This window comes from Dipteris shenzhenensis, chromosome 31 (assembly GCF_047967505.1).
Source record: "Dipteris shenzhenensis isolate YYH24624 ecotype China chromosome 31, Dip_SZ_1.0, whole genome shotgun sequence".
In the NCBI taxonomy this organism is placed as follows: domain Eukaryota; kingdom Viridiplantae; phylum Streptophyta; class Polypodiopsida; order Gleicheniales; family Dipteridaceae; genus Dipteris; species Dipteris shenzhenensis.
In genome coordinates this window covers 37,980,343-37,989,762 of record NC_141626.1, presented here as the reverse complement: position 1 = coordinate 37,989,762, position 9,420 = coordinate 37,980,343, and the positions used below count along the sequence as shown (strand labels likewise).

Below are 9,420 nucleotides of genomic sequence, written 5' to 3'. Positions count from 1 at the left end.
TTGGGAGCACTCCGGTCTCTTGATGTGGTCTACAATTCCCCTGTCAGAATGCTTAGACAATCAAGTTATGTATGTAAGCTTGTAGTCTCGGGAGCACTCCGGTCTCTTAACACAATCTGCAATTCCCTTGGCAGAATGCTCACAAGAATCAAGTCATGCAATGTATAGTATGTAAGCAATCTAGCCTCGGGAGCACTCCAGTCTCTTGACACAGTCTGCAATTCCCCTGGCAGAATGCTTAGACAATCAAGTTACGTATGTAGGCTTGTAGCCTCGGGAGCACTCCGGTCTCTTGACACGATCTGAAATTCCTCTGGCAGAATGCTCACAAGAATCAAGTCATGCAATGTATATTATGTAAGCAATCTAGCCTTCGGAGCACTCCGGTCTCTTGACACGGTCTGCAATATGTTGGGGATTATGGCAATCAAATTTTCATGTCAATGGTTGTGAAATTAATATTAAGTCATTTTTTATGGATCAAAAGATGGGGCATGAATGGTTTTGTGAACCATATTCAAAGGCCACTTTACATGATGGGAATGTGGAATACAAGATAGATGGATGTTTCAGGCACATAAATTGTCTTCGTATATCAAGCATTGGAGATCCATTTCAAGGTTTCTCATGTGAACACTGTAAGAAAATTTCAAGTTGTTCCAAATTTCATATGAGATTATATACAGAGAATCTTGCCGTTCAGAAGAGAGGAACCAGGAAAAGAGGAAAAGGAAGGCGGGTAGACTACCTGACAATTGAAGAGCTTAAAAATGCCACTTTTGAGTGTAGGAAAAGTTTGAATGAAGAAAAAAGAAGTCTATGGTGGGCAACATCAAAAATTGTAGTGCTCTCAATCAGAGTCAACATTGAAAGAATCACGTACTGAATGTATAAATAGGAAAGATGTTTGACACTTTTGTAACAACATAATTGAAGCTCATAGACAAGGAAAGTTTGGTGGAAAATTAGCCTTGTGGGAGTTTTTTCAAGAGGTGGCACAAAACATGTTACGGTCAAAGCAAGGACACAGGTTTAGTGAGTCTACAAAAACCATATATGAAGTTATTAAGCTATGGGGTGGTCCACATCTACATGACTTCTTGAGTATAAACCTTGGAGGTCCATCTTTGTCTACCACTAGAAGGCAAGGAAGAAAAGCAATTGAATTTATTTGTGGTGAGCATGAATACATATTCAATGCTATTGGGAAGATCTAAATGGATGCAAAAAAAAGATATGGAGTCATCTCTATAGTTCCAGTTATCATATTCGATGTTGTTGGGAAGATCTATATGGATCCAAAAAAAAGATATGGAGTCATTTCTATAGTTCCACTTATCATAGTGGAAGATGAGACAACCATTAAGCATCGAATAAGGTAATTTTAGCTCTCTATGCATTCTACTTTTATCTATATCATCAAGATATTTATAATTGATATGTTTGGAATCTCTCAAAAAGATGAGGAAGTTATTAAACTCTATAATCATGTTGTGTAGATGGAATGCAAAAGATGACACTCTTATTGGGTTTTGTGGAAAGAAAGGAGAATATCATCAATGCTCATGAAATGACTCCATTGTTGTTGGTGAAGTCTTACAAGGATAGTCAAATATTAAAGATTCCTTTCAAAATCATATTATAGGTCATTATGCTGCTAAACTTTTGATTGTTAATCCTCAAGATTCATGATCTTCTTCCATGACTGGCTTTGGTTGTGCATTGCACATGCAATCATTCTGATAGTGATTTTGTAAGGAACCAATGGAATCTTTTGGAGACCATGTGGAATGCAAACCTAAAAGATAAATTTGTACCCATAATTGGACATGCTTCAGATGGAGATAGTAGAAGACGAAATTTGATGCTTGAAGACTATTTGGAGAAAAGCAAACAACCTTTTGCTATCAATTGGTGTGGATGGAATTTGAGAGGAAAAATTGTAGGAGGAAATGTGTATGGCCTTCATGATTAAGACTTTGTACGCTGTGGAAAGAAACTTGCAAGCCCACTTGATAGTTCTACTCGATAACTAGCAATTGGATGTGTTTAGATCTCACTAAATCATGTATCTATTACCTCGGGGGGGTCACTATGTATAAACCCTCTATATCACGTGCGTTCGAGGCCTATATTTAAAGTCCCTTATCTGTAAAAAATTTCATGAATAAAATGTACCCCTTTTCTATACAAATCTGTAAATTTTTTCCAAAACTATTTTAAATAGTCCCTTATGTATATTTATTTCTGTAAATTTTAGAAATAAAAAAAATCCTTCTGTTGAACTCACGTGATAGGGTTACATATGATGAGTGACCCCCCCGAGTCTATTACTTACAATTCTTTTGCAATTGAGGAGCACAAGCTACGAGATGGAGATATTCAAAGGAATGATCGACAAAATTGGGGAGCAACTCAAAGGATTGCAAGTAGACAAGTACATAAATGTTTGAGAAAACTTCAAAAAAAATAAAGAAGTATGAAGGGGACTGAGGCCTATTTGATGATTGTTGCTGATTATATTGATATTTTATTATCACCATATTTGACCTTGAAGGAGCGTGTGGTGCTTGCAGCCAAGGTAGTTTTCTTTTTCAAAATTTGGTGACTATGGATTCATCACCATCCAACCTACGCCTTGAAGAAAATTTCCATCAGTAAGGAGGCTTATACGGACTGCATAATTTCTTGACATTTTGTTGTATTGCTCATAAATATGTTTCGAGATTTTTATCCTAATCTGAAATGTCCACTAATCTTATCGTTCCTGATGCCGTTGAAATCTATTTTAGTAAAGTTGGAGGCATGATTGGGCAAGAAACATCATAAATGATCTTGGAAATCTTCTACATAGCATTGGTAGCTTGAATAAAATTGCCATGCATGAGTGTGCTCAAAATGGTCTAACTTTCTCTAGGGCTCATAAAAAGCAAGAGCATATATGGAAACATTTGAACAAACAAGAAGGGATGATTGAAGCAAATCTAGGTGACTATGAGAGTGTTTCTTCTGATGAAAAGATGATTGATGCATTGAAGGAGGGCTTACAATAATCTCACATACTATGTGAGTCTTTGGGTTTGAAACCTAGCAAGGCTGAAGACTTGAAATGGTGGTTTCAAGATGCAGGGTCTACATGGTCTAAGCTAGATGCTGAAATGGGAGAAGCTGATGAGAATGATGACTTTGTGGAGCCATGTGGTGAAGAATAATATATGGATGAGAATAGCGATGAAAGCGAAGAGGTTATTGCACTTAGTGAGATTAAACAGGAAATCGATGACATTTTAAAGGAAACAAGAAACATGCCCCCTAAGAAAAACATTAGTCCCATTGTAGAGGTGGACTAAAAGTTTATTTTCAAGTCAACATTGGTGAGCCAACTCAATGGATGTCCAACCTTGTCAAAAGATAGACTCACAAGGGTAAAGCAAGGTGTTTACTTCAACCATGAAGCAAAAGCACAATCATCAAATGGAAATTTATTTGGCATAGGTTGTGACGGTGCTGTATACTTTCATGATGACCCAAAAGGACAAGGAAGACAACACATGAAAAGAAATGGCAAAGCTATAATCACGAGGAAGATGGATGCAACTCATGGTACATGGTACTTAGGAAGAGTTCAAAAGATGAGGAAGAAAGTCAGAGGGAGGTACGTGGATTATAAGTGTGGCTTTGATTTAGCAGCAAATAGGCCCCAAGGTTTGGAAGTTCAGCTTGGATGGTATCAAAGGGCAAAAGGAGCACAAATGTTCACTTATGATTTGACATACTTAAACATGGTGGACATTGAAACAATTATTGCATTAGCAAATTCGACATGTAATGTAAGAACGAACAAGTACTAGCTAGATGAGAATGACTACAAAGTTTTTAATGACTTCATGAAAAGTGCTAGGTAATTTTACTTTTCATTTTTCATGCAAGGTGAAACATTCTTGAAAATGTCTTATAATGAGCTAGATCATCTATGGATTATCCTTGGCTAATTTTGGTTTCAGATAATGATACGTCACATGTATCGGATAAGGAGTTGGGCTAGTTCTTGAGGAAAAATTCTAAATTTTTTATAAGTCAAATACCTTTAGATAAACTTGAATACAAAATTTTCTTGAGATATAATTCTAGATTTTTTGTAAGTCAAGTAATTTAGATAAACTTGAGTGCAAAACTTTTATAGCTTTATCTACTTACATTAATCATGCAAAATTCTTGATTCTTGTTGGTGAATAAACCGTGGCAATACTGGATGGAGGGTCAAATTTGGAAGGAAAGTGGCCTATTTTAGGGCCCTACCTCAGCTATAATATTTACACTATAAATAAGACAAATCCACATCCTCCATGTTATCCACAAGGATCCATCAATGAGGAGGAGAAGTCTGCGTAGGAACCTTTAGTCTAGTTATCTCTAGTAGCTGATTTTTTACCACATCTAGGTCTAAGGTTTTGATTATACTCTTGATGACAAGTCTTGGTTGTAACTTGTATCTATTTTTAGATATCAATATGCTTGTACTTTGGATCCAACTCTACCTTTTCATTTGGTACTTTTGATGAAATTTGGCTATAGCTTGTGACCCTCGATTGTGTGCTAGAGTTTGAATATCAAACTTAGCATCTATAAAATAGAGTTTATCTACCAATTTGTGCAATCAATGCAAGTGTGATATGGATCTCATCGATATATAGGCAATATTATAGACATAGTAATCGAAGTGATGTTGTACAAAGCTCCAATGTTGTATAAAGCTCCAAAGTGATGCAATATTATAAATATTTCCAAAGTGATCGAAGTGATGTTGTAGAAAGATCGCTGTATTTTGCATGCTCTTCAGTACTAGCTAGTGAAGGAACAATGAATTAATTGAAATGGAAAGCCACGATAGCAATGACATTTCTGTAGCCTATTGTCCTACGAAAGATGAAGCAATTTTGTAATGGGTCCCTCGGTAACTCGATATTATTGTACATGAGATTAATCTATTGCAGGAGGAACTTAGTGTTTCACAACATTGACCTGAGATTGCCATTCGAAAGATGGATCGATTGTAGGAGGAATTGTGGGAAGGCCTTCAATATTATAAGGACCCACAGTTTGCAAAGTATGTTGCTAAAGTCTCCCACTATGCTCTATGCCATGCCACTATCCTAAAACCTTGCATGAATATAAAGTTCTTCAAAGATGGCACACTTGATCTCTTGGAGATTCGGTTACTTTGCGTTTTTGTTTTTACCCGTCTTTTTTTGGTTTTGACTTCAACCTCAAACCAATTCAAAATGTATAAGATTAAATCTTGGAGATATATTACTTGGGTATTTTTAGGGACTGACCACCCCTGTAATACAGGATAAGTGGTTGCCAGCACGGTGGTTGGTTGCACACTAGGATATTAACTACCACCAGCACGGTCATTTTCTTCTATTATTTTAATATGAATGTCATACAATTTATTCGTTTAGGATTTAGGATTCGTTTACAATTCATTCATTTAGGAGTTTACATAGATTCTTGTGACACTGTTCTGGTAATTAATTGGTAATTAACTTGTAATTAACGAGTAATTAATGAGTAATTAACTATGGTAATTACCTGCACTCTACTGAGCATGCAAGCCCGATGGCTAGTAATTAACTGCACTTTACTGATCATGCAAGCCCAGTGGTGATAACTGGTAGGTGAGTGATTGTAGGTCCTCACATGGATTCTTGTGACATCACCCCATATATTTGTGATTATTTCTATAACTTCCATGTATGGAAGTCATTATCTTTGCTAGAGTTCCGACACACTGATAGAAAAGACTACCCACCTCAGCCAAAAGATGATAGGTGGACATGTCAGGTTGTATGAAAGAAGAATGAGAAGGTTAGGCTCAATGAACTCTCTCACTAATTAAGTGCAATGCAAACTAAACTAAGAGCCCATGCTAAAATATAGCCCCGAAACTCTATAGACCGATCCACCTACTGCAAATCTATGGCACACCCAAAAAACTTTGGAATACTTATGTTCTATTTGAGAACACTTTTGGATGACCTCCATGAAAAACCAAACTCGGAGAAGAGGGAGGATAATAGCTACAAGGAGGACATGCTTTGCAATTGGCTATATGACTTGGAGTTGGCAAAAATGATGAATATTAATTTCCCTGGCTATCATTTATCATGCTCCTTTAAGGTACTCATTGATGTAAGTTTCTTTTGGCAGAACATGCAGGCGGCACGAAGTTGTATAGAGAGACAAGACCAGGAGGAAGAGAACCCCGAGTAAAAGGAGGAGTTACTATGGGCATACAAGTCGATAGAGGCAAGCAAGAAGTTAGTGGTCCAAGTGTGTAATGACGTCTATGAAGTGCATCACATTGGCCTAAATAGCTATCGAATTCCTGCTATAGAGAGGATAAGGTAGTCAAGAGTTTGGAATTTTCTTGAGTCGCAAAACATCATTGTATGTTTGTTTTAGTAAACATCTTGCAGGAAATTCTTAGACTTGTGGACTTCTTGGACTAACATCATCCATGATCTATGGTGATCATAATACCTAATTTTTTTTCGACCTGCTTCCATGTTAATACTTAAATGTCTTTGGAAAGACAGTTGGTTTTATAGTGTCAATAATATGTGAGAATAATATTTTGTGAGCATATACGAATTATCTCAAGTCTGCCCAAGTAAACTGTTAACCGATCTTATTTTGGTCGATTAAAGTACACTTGGATCTCGATTTAATACATGATTCCTTAATACACGAGGTGGATGAAGTGATGAAATAAGACTACTCTAATGTCTTAAGTAGCCCGGTGGCTAAAATCTGGTAGTTAAAGATAGCTAGCCTAAAGGGGACTGTTTTAGTGAGGTTTTAGTATAGCACTTTGCAACAATTTTAGGATAGCATGGCAATAGTATAGGATAGGTGGTCACCAGCGCGGTGATTGGTTGCACACTAGGATATTAACTGCCACCAGTGCAATGGTTTTCTTCTATTATTAGAAGATGAATGGCATAAAATTCATTCATTTGGGATTTGTGGATTAGTTATGGGGTTTAATAAAATAAGCGTAGTCGTTGTTTGGGATATATTAAAAACAAGCGTGGGATTTATCATTTGGGATTTACAAAAACAAGCACGGTGGTTAGTTTGGGATTTACTAAAAGAAGCGTAGTCTCAAATACATTTTCCATTTTCTAGGATAAGTGGAATATTGTTTCCTTACAATGAGACTATATTTTCTTAGTACTATCTCAGTTGTCCTTGTCCACTACTCCAACACACCCCAAGATGGGCTCATGCGTGTCTATATCCAATTTGAAGACACTCTTGCCCTTCTTTTGTTGTGGCATAGATTGCATTCGGAACTTAATACCTCTTACTAGATGAGAGTACACAAAAGTTTGAGAACTCTTATGTAACAGTTCATAATTGTGGCCTCTCTTGGGATGTTTTTTTGTACCAAAAAGCTTCAACTACTACATACCACTTCTCATAGGTTGTTCCCCAATCATTAAATGCTTCCTCAATCCAGGTCTAGAGCCTAGAGTTTTTTTTCTAGTAGTCCTTGATAGTTCCCCTCTATTCCCCTCATATTCCCCCTTTAGTTTCCATGGTGCATTTTGTACTTCATAAAGTCAACACATCAATGGGAAACCCACATGTTGTGGTATAAAAGGTTGAGATATACTATGTCAAAATCTATGTATAGATATCTCAATCACTTTTTTCATCTCTCCTTTTCTATCACACATACTCATATAATATAAACAAGATTTATGTGTGTTTGTATGTGCACAACACGCATGTGGTTCTTGTGTATATGTGTGTTCATATGCATATGCATATGTATGTGTATTTGAATTATATGTGCAATCACATGTATGTATGCATGCATGTTTACGCACCTCTGTGGTGTGTGTGTGTGTGAGAGTGCGCGCACCCCCCTGGCATTTTTGTGTATGTGTTTGTATGTGTGCATCTATGTGCACATGTGATTGTGTGTGTTTGTGCACATGGTTGTGTGTATGCGTGTACAAGGCGTGTACACCCCTTGCCTATGTGTATGGTGTGTATGCATTTGCATGTGTATATGTGTGCTTGTGCGTGCATGCATGCACGTGCCCCATGCCTATGTGTACACATGCGCATTTGTGCATGTGTATGTGTGCTGTGTGCATGTATGTGCAGTATGTATGTCTGTATGTGTCTATGTGTGCCTTGTGTGTGTGTGCGCGTGCGTGTGCATGTGTGTGTGCGTGTGTGTGTTGCATACACGTATGCATATGTTATGTGTGTGGTGTACATGCATATGTATATGTATGTGCATATGAATGTGTATGTGCATGTCCATTTGTGCATATGCACCTTTGTTTGTGTCTGTGTGTGTGTGCATGTGTGCACGCTTGCATATCTATTTATGTATGTGCATCTATTTGCATGTGTGACAGTGTGTGTGTTTGTGCACACAGTCGCATGTAGGTGTGTATGTGTATGAGTGAGTGTGTGCTTGCATGTGTGTATGTGTATGCGTATGTGTGTGTTGTGTACACACGTGTATATGTATGTTTGTGCTTGCGTGCATGTGTGTATGTGTGTTCACCCTATGCCTATATGTGCACTTGCATAAGTGCACTTGTATGTGTGTGTATATGTCAGTGTATGTATGAATGCACATGTGTGTGTTTTTGTGTGCATATACACGTATGCATGTGTATATGTGTGCCCTGTGCATGTGTATAGGTAAACTATTGGTAGTCTCTTATAAGGTTGTAATCGGAGAGTTGATGGTAGTCCAAGCGTCTAAGGGTGGTAGTCCAAGAGCCAGTGGTAGTTAAAGATTCAAAGGGTCATCGTCCAAGAGCTCATGGTAGTCTAAGGGTCCAAAGGTGGTAGTACAAGAGCTTGTAGTAGTTCGTGATTTCTTAAAACTCCAAGAGTCCAATGGGGGTATCAGAGGTAGTGATAGTCTAAGAGTCCAAGGGTATAGATATCCAAATTGCAACTTGTCCTCCTTCACACGTGGAAACGTTTCCTAAGCTCTTCTGCTCTAAGTCCTCCATGAGCTAGGGAGCCATAAATCTCGACTAGGCTTTCAATTAGTTCCTCAAACTTAGAATTGTGATTAGGGTTTGGCATCAAGTTGGAAACCTGACCGAGGAGCTCTAGATTGATGCTAGTAGCATCCTTAAAGGGCATGAGGGGAGGTGCTACAAGGCTTGACGATTTTCTTTGTATTTTTTGTTTTGGACTCTCACCCACCCACTCGCACTCCCGTGGTGGCCAACGACAAGGGGCACAACCACCCATGGCCTACGCTGCGAGAAGCCAACCGTCAAGATTCGAACGAGGGCGACCCCTTGAGGAGGGAGGGCAAACGAGGACGTTTAGAGAGGAGGAACTTAGGAAGGTGACAAAGCCACACGT

General features: G+C 38.1%; 1 pseudogene; it reads left to right on the top strand.

Annotated features, from left to right (window-relative positions):
- The first annotated feature begins 1,783 nt into the window (after positions 1-1,783).
- Positions 1,784-3,905, top strand: LOC147881425 (uncharacterized; annotated as a pseudogene).
- The last annotated feature ends 5,515 nt before the right edge of the window (positions 3,906-9,420 follow it).